This window comes from Rhodnius prolixus, unplaced genomic scaffold (assembly GCF_049639745.1).
Source record: "Rhodnius prolixus isolate KJV_2025 unplaced genomic scaffold, Rpr scaffold_13, whole genome shotgun sequence".
NCBI classification, from domain to species: domain Eukaryota; kingdom Metazoa; phylum Arthropoda; class Insecta; order Hemiptera; family Reduviidae; genus Rhodnius; species Rhodnius prolixus.
In genome coordinates, this window is record NW_027411583.1 from 14,444,489 (window position 1) to 14,462,132 (window position 17,644).

The 17,644-nt window shown below is 34.5% G+C and overlaps 1 protein-coding gene across 1 annotated transcript in view; it reads left to right on the top strand.

Moving 5' to 3' along the window:
* Positions 1-7,513: 7,513 nt before the first annotated feature.
* The window catches only part of CycH (cyclin H), an 86,518-nt gene continuing 76,387 nt past the window's right edge, over positions 7,514-17,644 (top strand). Inside the window, exon 1 of the mRNA XM_074116503.1 lies at positions 7,514-7,593. The gene's annotated coding sequence lies outside the window, so the exon portion shown is untranslated. The remainder of the gene's footprint in view (positions 7,594-17,644) is intronic.

Sequence of the window (17,644 nt, forward strand, 5' to 3'; positions counted from 1 at the left end):
CCGAATACTTCGCAAATTTTACTTTTTTAAAGTTTTAATCATTCTGTACTTAAATCTGAGACCTCAACTCTAATTTAAATTGACGTCTTGATCTCTTTGGCATCTAAGCAACTAAATGATGTACTGAATTGCGTACCACTGCGGACAAAGTCCGGTTTCATGATTAGATATGGATTACCTTCTTCTCTCTTCTTATGATCCATAAGTTATTTTTGCAGAAACTGGCAGACTGTTGAGACCAAGAAATAGTATAAGCACTTTTTGGGAGAGGAGCAACAAAGTTTTTGCACCCGAGCCCAAGGTGCAGATGGCCGGCCGAAGGAATGTACCCTAGAGTATTAGGGCAAGCTTGGATAACTAACTGCTTGTACAACATCCTTCAGAAGTGCCCTCTATACCACTAAAAGTCTTTTTAAGGATTTCAGTAGGTGCTGGTCCATTAGAATTCACCCTAAGCTGGACAAAGTCACTGCCTACATCCTTAAAATAAGACCTCCTTCACTTGATATTTGCTCTTAGCTAAGTCCAGTTGAGACTGACATCAGCAACAGAATTGGAACTTTCCTCCCAAGTGCAATAACTCCTCTCCAAACTATAAGATCAAAGTCAATTACTATTATTTTTACTAAATACTGCAACATCCAATGAGAACAATATTAATTTTAGTAAAACAGATTTAACTAATAAAAAGATGATATAAATCTAGAAATATACCACCCTTCTTGATTTTATTCAAAAAATATAATATACTTCTGTAATATTTTATGTAAAATATTATAATTAATATTAATAACAATAATTTATCGGGAACAGTTCGTCAATAATTATATTGACTAGAAGTGTGATTACTATTATTACGAAATCATTAGATCTTTCGTCATTAAATATGACTTCTTATTGGGAAAGAGAATAGTGCCATGGACATAGACTAATAAGACGTCACACTTAAAGACGTCACACTTAAAACGGCCAAATAAAAAGTTGAAAAGTGGCAGACTCGCCGAATCAGAGCTGAACTAGTTTTCACAAATATCATTCTTCGGCAGCAGCTCAACATCCTAAACCTCTAATAGAACACCTATCTTCTTTCGCTTAACCAGGTAAGTAGATTGAAGAGAAGTTGGCCTCACGATCTACGAGGGACACCATTCACTCAAGTAATTCTGAAATTGTGTAATCAGGGACTTGATGCAACCATTGAGCAAGTTTTCAATTTAATAAAAGAATTTCTTTTTTTTTTTTTAATTATAGAATTTAGCAATTTTATTATTGATTTAGTTATGTTTCAGTTAGATGTGAATGAAGAGACGATCGAAATTCTAAAAGGTCTATTGTGGCTCTCTTAAGTTAAATTATAATTCTAAGCTATAACTGTTATTATATTTAGTTATGTTAGTGAAGGATTTTAAGAGAAATTAGTTGTAGTTGATGCAGAAGTTGGGATAGTTCACCCTCACATCTTCCATGAACTTCTTCTGGATTTATTCTGGACTCAGGGTTTTCTTGTAAGCGGAAGTAATGAGCGTGCTCAATGTTCTCACACCAGAGTTCATATTTTAATATAAACACTTGCTTTTTTGTTTTTGTTTTTGTAAATTTCATCGTGGAATCAATTGGTCAACTGGTTTCTCAGATCTCATACCACCCAAATTTCGAATTATTTTTTAGGCATAAATTTACTTCCTTTATTTTTTAGGAAAATTTAATTAAATTTGAGGAAAAATGGGAATCACAGGAAGTCGGTGGGGATCCCCTCCACAATTTTTCTTTTTGTTCAAAGTTTATTGTAGTTTAATTGAAGGCAAAGCCTTTATAAGATGTAACCTGGCCAGTATCTAACTACCAGCTGACGTCTAAATTGTAGCCTGCAAGTTTGATATTTGGAAGTTTTCGAGCTTTACACTCTGTGGGGGAAATCTACGTAGTTTTTTCAACTTTAAAATCGAAAACATAATAATTAGGGTGGCTGGCCGAAATGTCCGCCCAAGGACCGTTCTTAGATGGTCTGACATTCGCGGCCCATAATTATCTTCAAACTCCAAACGAAGTGAAACCTCCTACGCAACTTACCTCTCCTTCTTATTCATTTCTTTATTTTTAAACAAAATGGACACCCTTTCACAAAATCATATCTTTGACCTTTTGCATATATTTTGCTTTTCTGTGCATATATAACTAATTTCTATTGGTTAATGTATTATTCATGACACGCCACGTTTGTACTGGTATCAGAGGACTTACAAGTATTCTCTGATCACGGAATACCAACTGGAAATCACTTAAGCAATTATAACACTTGGCAAAGCATGACAGAAGAAAAACGCGGGCAGTAGTCGAAGGATTTTCTCTCCCCAAGCGACTCCTACGACTTCCTGAGACTTGGTGAATAATACCTAGTTGTTCTATAACTAGGTATTATTTGTATCTTTTTCTCGGAAAATTCGACCATTGGCGAGTAGAGTGCTGTTTTCTGCTGATGTGCTATTTTCCGGAATGTACTCTTGTGTACTAGAGAGGCTAATTGAGCGGCTAAAATAGAGACTGGAAAACTCATTTCTGCACGGGAAATAGCTCTTTACTGATGGTCCACTTCCTCGAAAGTGACTCCTAGGCTTTTCGGTAAATTCCTGTTTCGCAGATTTATAACGTTCCTTTTTTATATAGAGCAACACTTCCCTGTAAAGTAGGATTGCAGTAGATTACATGATGTGGGTAAAAGTGAAATGTTACTTAAATGTTCGGAATTGGAAGAAATTTCTAATGAAATTTGTGAGTGAGTAGACTGTAAGAGGAAGTCTAGAGTTCCCACTGGATTAGTTTATTGGTTATGCAAAAGAGAGGAACCGAAGTAAAAGAAGCCGTGTTGGCAGACAGACAAACTCGGAGGGGAAGACAAATAAATAACTGAAGGAATTAAGGAGCGGAGAAAGACTGGAAGGCAGCAATGCTAGGAATGCAGTGCGGACTATTGTTCTTCAGCAGGTGGACGGCGGCTGCGATGTCGCGCTGACAGATCCAAGCTTGGTCGACATACTTGCCAGTCCAAGGGCTTGGTGAGCTTTTTATTGTTGGTCAAGAGTTGCGGTTCTTGTTTTTGTTGATGTTTACAAAGCTGCAGGCGCACGGTCCAGCGGGGTTTCTTTCCAGACGTCCTCTCCCCTCACACAAGAATGCCAGATCCGCGGCTTTCTCTTCCATGCAAAACTTATTCGCGCACCAACAAGAAACAACTCTAATTAAACTTTCCAAGAAAACAATTTATTATTGATTTTAGATTAGAATGTTAGTGTCCAAAGAAATTAAAAACACTGTAACAAAACTCACAGTGTAGCCAGACCACCAAATAATCAGATTTCCTGTTCCAAACGTCCTGATTTGAAATTAGTTTTCGCAAAATAATGTACCGAAGGTCACTCAATGTACAATATTAATCAAAAAAATTAATAATTCAACATTAAACAGGTTCACCAACCTGTAAAACAACAGGACTGAAGGAAGCATGACTTCATAGTTCCCTTGAACCCTCGAAATCAATTATTCCTTGGGGGTTCAAACTAAAATACTAAGCCTAACATCCTCCCTTTGTCCAAGTTCAAATGTGACTTGCGGATTTCCCGAGAAAACTGAACCAACAAGTCCTGAAAGACTTCCGGCCTGCCGCACATTATAGGGAAGCTAATCTTAGCCTCTTCCTTATGGAGTGGCATGTTCCAAATAAGTAAAACACATGTGGGAAGTTTGTTTACGTAGTTTACAGATAATCAAGGAATCCATTTTCGAAAAATTACTTTAAAAAAAAGAAGTGAAAAATATATATTTTGTAAATTGTTACAGATGTTATTCAAGCGATTATTCAGATGAGTCCCTGAATATTATAGAAGGACTGTAGTAGTCTTATCAAGGCATCCGGAGATTTCGAACCTAGACCTCTTTTTTCAGACACACTATAAGGCTCCTAGGGTTTGAAGATATTATGGTTGGCCGATATCCGGAACTGTAATTTCTTTTGGCTTTCTCTTCCAGAAGTTCCAATGAGATCCAAATTTTGGTGGAACAGCATGTTTGAACGTTCCCTGGTCAAGATAATAACCTGTGCGCACAATGTACTGTTCAGCGAATATTAATACATATACATGAGACTGCCAGTTTACCAGGCTGAATGTTGTCTCCGTGAATAGCAGGTAATCACTGGCACTTCGGGAGAAAAAATGCTGCCAAGAACTCACCGCCAGTTGTCTTAAAAATAGTTTTTATCTGGACAGAACACTCTCTCCGCATGTTAACAGTTTGCCATCGCAGTAATGTTTAAAACTAGAAACGTTTGGTCTGCAGGTCAAGTTGTCACAAGTTCGCGTTATTCAGATATGCCTGTTCGTACTGCTGAAGACCAATCCGAAATTTAAATCTTTAATTCAAGAGAATAGATGAAATACTAGAGTTTAAAAGTTTTCTTTTATTATTATTTTTTTTAAATATAAATTTATGTTTTTGGTATTTCTTAAACATTTGGGGATAAAAGAAAGTAAAAAATGGATCTAATTTTTGTATTTTTAAAATTAATTAAAACTGTCCGGTAGGACAGTTGTATAAGGGTTGATCATCAAAAACTGCACGAAAAAGCGTAACGTTGAAAAACACCCAACTTTGACAATTTTTTTCTCTTTTTCTATAAAAGATAAAATTCCCAAATTTTCTTTAAAATATAGGGCAAATCCTCCTTTATGACTGTAATTTTTTTGCAACAACCTAGATTTGATAGATATTGAGAAAAAAGATGCTCAAAATGAGCAAAAACGGCATTTTCAAAAAATGTTCTTGTTCTTGTTCTTCTTGTTCTTCTTCTTGTTGTTGTTACCTTTTTTGTAAACAACGTAGCGCCTAAACGCGTGAACAGATTTTCATGAATGAGATGTCATTCGATTCGGAATTTTATGTAGATGTGCCTTTGGGGGTCGCGACGCTGTACATGGAATGGGAGAGGAGTTAGCCCCTTTTATGTAAGGCCCCCTCCAAAATTATTATTACTAATTACTCTGTAAATCTTGGCCAGATTTTGATAAAATTTGGCAGGATGATAGGGTTAGGGCTTCCTTACGTAACATTAAAGCGACGATCTGTTGTTACACTTGTTATGGGGAAGTATAGAAATTGTTTCAAATTACCGACACGTGAACTGCTTTCCATGAATGGTAATTCGAATCGAAATTTTGTACAGATTTGCACTTTGAAAGTATCGTCACTATGCCTCATAAGGAGGGGAGTTTGCCCCACCCAAGTAAGACCCTTTCTAAAACTATTATTACCAATATTTCTATAACGGTTAGTCCGATTTTGATAAAATTTAGTAAGAAGAAGTGGTTAAAGCTCCTCTACGTGGCTGTGAAGTGCCATCATGCTCTTACACCTACTAAGAGGAAGTATTGCAATCGTTAAAATTTTCAATTAGTGAACCGATTTTCATCAATGAATTGTAGTTCGATTCAAAATCTTTGCCTCTTTGCCTTTTAGGGAGAAGTACTGTAATCGCAGTTTATTTTTCTTACTCCTCTTAAAGGGAAGTACTGAAATCGCAGTTTAATTTTGCTATTTACGTACAAATTACCTTCCTATTTTATTCAAAACGCTTTCTCAAAAAAATTGTTATTGAGGATGGTTTGGGGACCGCAACTATAATCATTCTTTAAAAAGATCTATCCAGTGGTAGTAACTCCGACTTAACACCTTTTCAGGTTATAATGATAAAATTAAATTTATTATTCCCAATTTTAATAAAATCTGAAAAGCAGATATGTAACTTTGCAAAACATACAAAAAAGAAAATCTATCCAAAAGGTACAAAAATCTCTTCAACAAGAACTTACAGTTTAAAATGTTAAGTATAAAGGTTGATTAAACGCCAAAAGGTACACAAATCAGCTAGGACCCAACATTTCATTAATACTTCATTGATATTATTTTAAGTAATTTTACTGCATTAATTTTCATTAATATTTTTTTGAATTTATTAGATGTTTCACAGACCCTTATGCTGGCCAGTTCATTCATTTTCTTTTTCTTTTCTTTTATGATTTAAGTCGCGTCAACATCAAGGTTATTGGCGCCCGGAGCTTTTTTCAGTGCACTGCCGGCCTCCGGACAGTGTTCTCTCGTTACAGACAACTCTGTCCATCACCCGGACAGTGAGCTGTAAGAAGCTCTTAGAAAGAGAAAATCTAAGGGTCAGCAGCTGGATTCGAACCCGGAACCTCCACGTGGGAATCCAATATGCTAACCGCATAGCTAATCCCTTCCCTTTGTTCATTCATAATATTTTATTTTTTTGTTATAATTATGATAAAATGTATATTATATTTTCGTAATTAAATAGGTACTTTATTTTAGCTTTATTCCAAATTTTTCTTCTGATTTATCTTTATTATGCTCTTTATTCTGAATAGTCACATATATCGTATGTATGTACATGCACGTTAAAGTAAAAAAAGACAAAGGCAGAGTCGGCTACTATTTAAATTTGAATCACGGATTTAAAACAATATTTCAGTCTAGAATTCGTCTTTCCGAAGTATTTGTGAGCACAAATAACGCGTAGGTAATATCAAGTAAATTATTCAACAATAATTATTCATTTCTCAATTGTAATTTAATGTAGTCCCTCTAATTTTACTTATAGTAAAATACTGGAATAATTATGTTAGCTGTCATAAAAATATGCATATCTTATTTATCTTATTACAGTCAATCTAAGTTAAATGGTGTTCTACTTGAACAAATATTTTGTAGATTTAAATGGCCAGCATAAGGGTCTGTGAAACATCTAATAAATTCAAAAAAATATTAATGAAAATTAATGCAGTAAAATTACTTAAAATAATATCAATGAAGTATTAATGAAATGTTGGGTCCTAGCTGATTTGTGTACCTTTTGGCGTTTAATCAACCCTTATACTTAACATTTTAAACTGTAAGTTTTTGTTAAAGAGATATCAATATAAAAATGTTTGCAAGATACAGGCCGCGCTTTCCAGCGGCTGTATACAGTACTAAAGAAAGGCTGCAGCATACCAAAGCTACAGCAAGTTTTATTGAAGAAAACTTTCGCAAAAGTTTGACTTTTTTGTTCATTTATTTTTATTACTATTTACTTGTTTTTATTACTATTTATTCGTTGGGATAAAGAAGTGGTATTTTTTAAAACATTTCCAATAGAAGTAGGTTTCCTTGTCAAGCCATTTTTGATCGCTTCATCTGATTTAGATAATTCTTAATTCCAAGCTTAACTTAATTTCAACTTTTACTTAAGATTAAGCTGAGAGTTGGCGGCCAGCGATTGGTGGGGAGGGCGAGCTATGAGAAATCGATCCACTCGCAATTCTTCATAACGCTGCCATCTGTGGACTGTAATAGAAACTTGATCTGCTTTATGGACACTGGCTGAACTGCCCCTATCTGCTTGTACAAGAACTAAATGCTGTATTTTATTTGTTACCTTCCCTTGCTGCACCAGTAGACAAGGTATTATTATTATTATTGTATATTTTCCAGTTTTTGCCGGACACGAGGTCCATGAATTTGAAAAAGTGGATTTAAAAATTGGTGAGTGAGTTTATGTAAGCATATAAAGCTTTATATTCGTGAATTCTATTTTGCATTTTACAGGCACTTTTGTTATTCAGCGATTATTAAAATATAAAAAAATTTATTGATAAAGATCATTATAGATATAGATTTGATGGTATGAAAGGTAATTTATAATAAATCAGAACCTAATTTGTTCATGAATTATTTGAATTAAAAATATCATAACATACACATGGAGTTATACTGTTTACTTTAATTTGTTTTTAAAAAAATCCGTTTTAGGAACTTGTAGAGTTAGGATTTGGTATAACCTACTCGGTAAGGTTACATTTCTGGGTGTACATTATGAATTGTAGATTATTGATAAGAATTAAATATTAAACAATATTCGGAATAAATGGAATATTTATGACTTAGAACCTGAAAATTGCAGAACGAAAAAGTCGGTTGTATGTTTTTCCTGTTTTTGCCTCGCCAAGAAAAATTTAGTAAAACTGACAATTTAGCAAGACTGTAGAAAACGAGTATAGTCATATGAGTGTTACAATAGAGTTGTTACCTTGTAAAGCAAGATTCATTAAAATGTAAAATATTTAAATCCTAACAATAGAATAATGAATTTTCAAACAGTAGAATAAGAAAAAGAAAATGCGGAATAAGACCCACGGTCAGATGGCGAAATATTTCCAGGCTGAGTTGACAAGTGATCAAGTGAATTTCCTGGAATTGCGCCCTTAGCTACTGATTGCGGGGTTGCCAGATGGACGCCCTCTACGTTGTCACAGGTCAGGTCATAACCAATTTATCTCATTATTATTCCAAACATTCAGATCTAGCAATTTTTGTTATTTTAAAAATTAAAAAACGAAAAGTCGTAGAGGGGTCAAATTTCGTATTTGGTTTATTTACCCCAATGAGTCGCTTCATTGAGCTATTCGAGAAAATCAGCAAACTAGAAGTGCCACTTTTTCCGTTTTTGGCGTTTTTTCAAAAATGGATTGATTTATGTTCTCGAAACTAGTTTGCTAATTCCACAAAGTATGTATATCTTTAATATTGTTTAAAAAACATATATTGAAAAGTCATTTAAAGGCACTTGTGAGAGAATGGAGGGGTTAAATTAAATCTATAAAGTGTTTTTTCCAATGTAACATGCGGTCGCTCCACAACCAAAAAAAAAAAATTAAATTATATACGTGGATACAAACAATTCCAAATTTTAAAACAATTGGCTGATGTAAGTGTACTTCTCCGAATCGATTTTTGAGTTTTAAAGTATTTCCTCGATGACGACCGCGATGAAGTTGTATGATAGCGCAGAGTTTATCGCAAGTTCTCAAACTAACTGCGGCGAGAGCCAGTCGTGCGAGAGTACTTTCTGCTATTTGGTGAGAGAAGAGTGAAATCCATTCGAAATGGAGTTTCATCAGCACCATTTCGAGTCCCCGCCTCCTGAATAGTGATCTTTGAAAAAAGCTCAGTGAGTCTGTCAGAGAAAAGTCGCAGTAAGCTCAACCCTTCTTCACCCATTGGAAGTAGTGCCGCTTTACTTTTTCTGATATTTGAGGTTGTTACTGAAACACTTACAGCTGTAAGGCGTTCTCTTAAAAGAGTTCTTAAGCAAAATCCGCTTAAGGTTTGAGAGCTAGGCTTTTCTATATTCCGCTTCTATACCTAAAATTTTATTTCCTACCTCCAAGGAAGTTAACAGTAACTTAGCAACGAACAACTTCCAGTCGGAAGTTCCAATCTACCTCATCTGTGTTTTAAGATTGTTGCTGAAGTTGGTGTATAACATACACTGAATACATATCTACAACCTTCATTTTAACCCTCTATAGGTTACTCTCTGGGAAGTTACTGTTCATATCAGTGCAGTGCAACTGTAATGTTTCAAAAGTTATGAGATGGAAGAAATCAGGAGAGTTGGTTCCTCAAGGATTAAGTCGGGCGCCTTAAATGCTCAGACTTTATAACAGAATACTCAAGTCTGTGCGAATCATTATTTTCTCTCCTTATAACAGATTCCTCAAGAATTATTTCTCTATTCTGTTGGGAATATATTTGCTGTCATAGTTCCTTACTACAAAAGCGCAGGAATTGCGTTCATCCGCTTGTTACAGCAAATACACGTTTTGGGGCTTCTGGAAGATCAAAAAATTCTTTTTAGAAAATTTCTAAAAGTCATCATTTAATGGTCTGGGTTTTCTGTGATTGTGCATTGCTACTGCTGAGAACAAATAAAAAATGAATATTGACTGATGCAAACTAGACATACTGTACGGCAACTAACGCCGTCTCTAGGACTCCTACGCACGAGAAGTAGTTTGGTAAGTTTTGTAGGTATTCTGGTTGGATCGTATTTTGGTTTTTCTATTCTTCAGTTCAACAGCAACATCGACCGAAGTCAAGCAACAATGACTGGAAGTCAAGCGCCATCCAGTGAAGACAATGAGCTAATGAACCTCTCAGTGTTCTACCGATTAATATTTTAATGTATTCTGTATAAATTACTGACGACATAACGAGCAACCGCAAGAAGAAAGGTTACAAACAAAAGTTATGAAAGCAGTGGAGGACGCGCGAGGGGTATGTTAATGCTGATCTGATGTAACTTCACTCGCTAATAACAGATCCAGCTGGTCAAAGGTAAGTGATCTGGTAAGGCCTCAAACTCCACTATCACTCTACCCGAACATTTTAGGAAAATACACTTTTTCGGAACCTATGAAGACTTCTCAGCGGATACCTTGATATTGGAAACGATCGCTGTACTTCCTTTTAGTTAGCGTAAGAATACAGCTTTGACCTACTGTCCTCAAGAAATTTGCTTCACTTAGTATTTGTGCGATAAAATTGTGAAATTGATTTTCTGGAAATTTGTGGTTTAACTTAAAATGTTACATCTGCACGCCTGCTTTCAACATGGCCAACATCCGAGATCATTGGTAGTGGGAGCTTGCTTGCACCTGCGGTATCTGTTCTCTAGTTGTAGACAACGTTGAAGAAATGAGAGGTATTGTATCGTTTTATTTAACATCTTTTATATTTCAACTTTAGGTTGATAATAAAGATGGAGCAAGAGTAGAGTGACATAAATATTGATGACGGGTCTGCGCAGGAAGCCAGCGCCTACACGCCTTAGAACTTTCATTCCGGTTTACCTGCACCAACATGTACTCACATGGTTACATCTATATATAGTTAATATTTATTTAATATTAATAGAAAATAAATTCAAGTATTACATTAATACAGTAGACCAGTTTAATAACGTTGGTTATAACAATAATACAACCTCCCACCAGTTTATAAATAATGTAAACAGTGCTCTGACTGCCTTTCCCTCCATTCAGCTCAGTACGCACGCGCACAACTCTGTTGGTTAACAATAACAACAAAATCAAATAGAAAATTATAATTTTAAATTCCATTAACATTGTTCTGTATGTTATGCAAAAAAAAAAATGTGATTACGCCTGCGCTTTTTGTCCGTCTCTTTTTGGAAGGTTAAGTAAATATTGTGTAAAAGCCATTTAGTAAGAAGGCTAACTAGTTTGCAACGTTACTCGAGTTATTTTTGCCTGATTTTTGGAATTTGGAAATTTTTACTAAAATATTTCTTCTTGTTTTCCTTCCGTAAAAATATTTCAAATTGTGTGGATTTGTATGTGGCCCTAATGTTGGGCGAAAAGCGGAAAACTGGCAACTAGCAACAGGGGGGCTCCAAAACTCTAGCGATCTCAAACCGGAAGTACCGCAGTACCGAAGGATTACGACCTTTTCTCGTGAATGGTCTTTCAGCGACATCCTCGCTAAATTACAACATAGTTCTATTGCATGAAGTACCGAATTTCACTTATTCAAAATTGTAGAAATTTCCAAGCCAAGTGTTTGTAAAGGGTAGGATTGTAAACGACCAAAAGTGAGCAAACTTGCAAAGGGATAAAATAATTTTGGGTTTTCTAAATTAAGAGAACTAAGAGAGAGCAAGAAAGGAAGTTCTGCTTTAGTAGGGAAGTTTTACCAGAGGCTGTTGTAGCTATTCTCAAATAGAAATTAATGCCAAGATAATAGTGATAGTTGGACGAGCAACCTAGACTTTGCTTAAAGTAGCCCTAGCAAATAAACATAGTCCTTTGGTACGTAGAATCTGTATTTGAAGTTGATCACCATTTTCAGTCTGTCAGTTGGTGCTGCAAATATACGATCACAATGGCAATATAATGCCAGCACCTGATCGTGCCTGTATAATTGGCTGCCATTAAACAATTAAAGTGCTAAATAGACTCTAGTGCGCACGCATAAAATCAGGACACATTCGTAAATCAGCTGGAGTAATCAGTAAGAGTTACGCTATTCTTATTTTGCATTCTCAGCTGACATTTAAAACTCAAATTGTGTCCAAATTGGGACATTGTTAAAAGGTAATAAATTGTGTGTTAAATAAGCTAGTTTTGTTTTAGAAGAATTTATTCTCTGTAGTGTTAGTTGATTTAGAATTCTAATGGAGTGATTCTTTCTTTATTCTCCGTTTCCATACATTTCATGACCTTGGTGTGTACTAATACAAAACTGTTTGCTAGAAAGAAAATTCGTTGGACTTTTTATGGCCTTAATGAAATATTTTCTTTTTGTTTTCCACATTCTTGGCCAATATCACTCAAGGAAAGGGTTCACAAGGTTGTTTCTTTTACCCCTATTAGAGGAAGTAAGGAGTTTTCCAAATTTTCATTCTGAAGTTTTTAAAGGGAATGTCTCCCAGAAAGTGGTTTTTGAAAGCTTGTCTGTGCGGTCAGCGTGTGCGAACCAAGTAGATCTAGATGGAAGAAAGCCGGAAGCGGAATGCTGATATTTGCATTGACATGTTTGGCCGATCCCCCTCCAGAAGACCTCACTTCTCTCTAACGATTTGTTATTGAGGTTACCCGGGAAATCGTTTCTACGATTTTCTTTAAAGCTCTGACATAACCAGGTCGCTGGGAATTTCGAATAAAATTTAGATGAGGCCAACTGGTGATGTTAGGCTTCTTTTTAAAGTTTCATTTCGAAATACTGAGCGCTGTTACTGTTAATTAGAACTGAATAGGTTTCGAAAATTAGAAAGTTAGAGAAAATGGCAGAACTTTGAGGATTATGGTGTAAGAAAGTCGAGGGAAGGTTCTCATCAAATCTTTTTAAAAATATTGAACCCACCAGTTCAGTTTTCGGTTTTTCAACGTTAAATTTTTAAAGTTAGATGCTGCGATGGCTAAGTACGAGTATTATCACAAGCTGGATACTGTAGAGAGGCTGGACATACTGGCCTTGGCTGTGTCAAGTATAAATCAAACTTTGACTGGATAAAAGCTATGTTTTGCTTGAGATGGCTGGAACATAAACTAGACTGTGGAAGGGGGGAGGCCCAGCTGTAGATTTCCTCCCTCTTTGTTGTCTAATTCCAGGTTTCACCGGCTGCCTCGCAGTGTGTGTTTGGCCGGCACCTCACAGCCCTAATTACCCCATGTGACTGGGGTATTTGGCCTAACGGACCGCAATCTGACAGAGAGACCACAATTAGACTCAAGACTGACGCCGTCCAAACCGCCCCTCATACTCTTCTCCATCGTGACCTCACTTCAAGTCTCCCTTTATTCGCTTTCAGTTTTCACGTTTTAAAAGGATTTTACGAATTAGGTCTGCCTAATACCGCTTAGGTCTCACCAAACATCCGTCTTCAAATTAGTGGTGGAAATCCCCTAAACAGAACTACCATTCACCAGAAAGTTTTTCTTCTTCATTTCTTTTACGTTTTTCCCAAAATGGTTTCAACGCTTCTTTTTTACACCTGTGCTACATTTTCTCCGGGCTCCGAAGCCTCCACAGCCGCAAGTGACGAACTTCCTTCAGAAAGAATTCCAAATAAAGAATGTTGGCTTCTCTGTAAGATTACATTTCTGAGTAATGTACGGTTACAAACTATAATTTTGGTAATTATTAAATATGACTGAAGTTTGAATTAAATTGGTGAATGAGAACAGCAGTAAGAAAGAGTCGTGTGAGGGGCTTCTTAAGATCCAATCTTTCTATTTGGTTTTTACCAGGTAATGAGTTTATATTAGTTTGATGGAATGAGTGGGTTTAATGTTGGATTGATACTTATTTAGTTTCAGCGGCTTGCAGAGTCTGCCATTGGGTCAAAACCAAGTTCTCTTCATCGTTCTGATGGGTCCATCGTGACTTCACTTCCACAACAGGAACAATGCAACTCACAATGTCTAGGATGATAAGTTAACCAACTTCTAAAAAATAACAATTACACAAGTACATAAACTTAGTGGATGTTGATAAATATTTATAGTTAAATTACAATAAACGGCTTTTTGTAGGTGCTAGCAAGCACTGAATGCTGGAAGAAGGTTGGTCACGATCAGGCCGCTCCACTGTCATCGCTTCACCTTCCAGAGATCAAGAAGGCAGATGATGCCGACCTTGACCTCACCTAGTTTCAAATTCCGCCTTCACGCGATTTAGTCCAAATAGAATCTGATATACACTCCCAATAGCTAGTTATAAAAACTGTCAAAAGGCGCGCTTTTCTTCAATCAAACTAGCGGCGATTTCGATATCCTTCAAGCTGGGAGACAATTCTTACTGCAACAATGGAACCGTCCTTCAGAGCAAAGTTACACTTGCACAATCCCTTGAGTTGAGTTTATTGTGTTGCCTGAATTCCAGAAATGAATTAAATTCTTCAAACGCAAGTGCATGTTTACTGAATTGGTTGTTCACTTTTCTGAGATATTTTCGAAAATGGCGCCTTGGATTTTCTATTAGTTTCTTATGTGCAATCCAGGCACACATCAGTTCTAGTAAAATTCATTTTTGGGCAGTTGGCAGGAAGTGGTAGGACTTCGCTTCAAGGTTATGTTACTTTGTGGTTTTAGAAGTTTTGCAATGTTGGTAACAATGTTCATGACTTAAAAGAAACTGTACCAGAGTCGCTTGTTCGCACCAGCTGCTTCAGGTAATACCATCATATAACTGCCGTTGTTTTTAATCGCAATTTTATTTGTCTTTTAATCGAAAAGAAGTACTACGAATTAAGTCGATAAACCAAATTCAAAGTATCCAATCTTAAACTGCATTGGTACTTCGTCAGAATCCAGGGCTGGATGAGTTCCTTCCATCACATTCCATGGATTATTCTGCAGGTAGTACACAGATCAATAAGGATGCTTCCCCTTTCCAAACCACGTTCCGCTCTGTAAGAGAAAACACAAACAAAAATTACGAAAAATCTACCAATTACAAAAATTATATAGAAATGGGATTTACTTTACATCGAATACTCGTATCTATCAAATAGCAGCACATTCCTGAGTGTAGAAATGTGAGGTAAGCACAAACGTCACGGTTGGCCAAAGAAAACTTGGGCGCTTAAGAAAATGGAATCAACGATAATAACTGCACTACAAACATTGAAAGTGACAACAATTAGTAAAATTGATTCGAATTCCCTTTGAGTAAGCAGCTGGTCTACAAAACGTAGAAACACATTTCAGAAACAAATCATTTCTAGCCTACAAACTTATCTTTCTTTCACCAACTCAGACAGGTACAGCTCCCAACAAAAGACAAATTCGTTGAAATGTCAAACCTTTATATCCCGTTAATTTTAACCCTAAATATCTCGTTGTCTGCACGATAGATATTTACTAAATTTTACACATTTATAGACAATAGTGGTCTCCGTATACAGGTAAAATAAAAACAAAATCTATCGAGTAGTTTTCAAAATATTTGAAGTTAAAGTTTTCACTTTATACAACGGAAACAAATTTTAACCCTATATATTTCGTTTTCTGCTCGATAGATTTTTACTAAATTTTACACATTTATAGACAATAGTGGTCTCCAAATACAGATAAAATATAAAGAAAATCTATCGAGTAGTTTTCGAGATATTTGAAGTTAAAGTTTTCACTTTATAAAACAGAAACAATGTTTAAACCTAAATATCTCCTTTTCTGCCCAATAGATTGATACTAAATTTTACACAATTATAGACAATAGTAGTCTCCATATACAGATAAAATATAAACAAAATCTATCTAGTAGTTTTCGATATATTTGAAGTTAAAGTTTTCACTTTATAAAACAGAAACAATGTTTAAACCTAAATATCTCCTTTTCTGCCCAATAGATTTTTACTAAATTTTACACAATTATAGACAATAGTGGTCTCCACATATAGATAAAATATAAACAAAATCTATCGAGTAGTTTTCGATATATTTGAAGTTAAAGTTTTCACTTTATAAAACAAAAATAAATTTTAACCCAAAATATCATTTTTCTGCTCGATAGAATTTTACTAAATTTTACACAATTATAGACAATAGTAGTCTCCATATACAGATGAAATATAAACAAAATCAATCGAGTAGTTTTCGAGATATTTGAAGTTAAAGTTTTCACTTTATACAACGGAAAGAAATTTTAACCCTATATATTTCGTTTTCTGCTCGATAGATTGTTACTAAATTTTACACATTTATAGACAATAGTGGTCTCCACATACAGATAAAATATAAAGAAAATCTACCGAGTAGTTTTCGAGATATTTGAAGTTAAAGTTTTCACATTATAAAACAGAAACAATGTTTAAACCTAAATATCTCCTTTTCGGCCCAATAGATTGATACTAAATTTTACACATTTATATACAACATTGGTTTCCACATATAGATAAAATATAAAGAAAATCTATCGGTTAGTTTTCGAGATATTTAAAGTTAACGTTTTCACTTTATAAAACGGAAACAAATTTTAACCCTAAATATCGCGTTTTCTGCCCGATAGACTTATACTAAAATTTACACATTTATATACAACATTGGTTTCCACATATAGATAAAATATAAAGAAAATCTATCGGTTAGTTTTCGAGATATTTGAGGTTAACGTTTTCACTTTATAAAACAAAAATAAATTTTAACCCAAAATATCATTTTTCTGCTCGATAGAATTTTACTAAATTTTACACAATTATAGACAATAGTAGTCTCCATATACAGATGAAATATAAACAAAATTAATCGAGTAGTTTTCGTGATATTTGAAGTTAAAGTTTTCACTTTATACAACGGAAACAAATTTTAGCCCTATATATTTCGTTTTCTGCTCGATAGATTTTTACTAAATTTTACACAATTATAGACAATAGTAGTCACCACATACAGATAAAATATAAACAAAATCTATCTAGTAGTTTTCGATATATTTGAAGTTAAAGTTTTCACTTTATAAAAAAGAAACAATGTTTAAACCTAAATATCTCCTTTTCTGCCCAATAGATTTTTACTAAATTTTACACAATTATAGACAATAGTGGTCTCCACATATAGATAAAATATAAACAAAATCTATCGAGTAGTTTTCGATATATTTAAAGTTAAAATTTTCACTTTATAAAACAAAAATAAATTTTAACCCAAAATATCATTTTTCTGCTCGATAGAATTTTACTAAATTTTACACAATTATAGACAATAGTAGTCTCCATATACAGATGAAATATAAACAAAATCAATCGAGTAGTTTTCGAGATATTTGAAGTTAAAGTTTTCACTTTATACAACGGAAAGAAATTTTAACCCTATATATTTCGTTTTCTGCTCGATAGATTTTTACTAAATTTTACACATTTATAGACAATAGTGGTCTCCACATACAGATAAAATATAAAGAAAATCTACCGAGTAGTTTTCGAGATATTTGAAGTTAAAGTTTTCACATTATAAAACAGAAACCATGTTTAAACCTAAATATCTCCTTTTCGGCCCAATAGATTGAAACTAAATTTTACACAATTATAGACAATAGTAGTCTCCATATACAGATAAAATATAAACAAAATCTATCGAGTAGTTTTCGATATATTTGAAGTTAAAGTTTTCATTTTATTCAACGGAAACAAGATTTAACACTATATATTTCGTTTTCTGCTCAATTGATTTTTGCTAAATTTTACACATTTAAAGACGATAGTATTCTGCATATACAGATAAAATATAAACAAAAT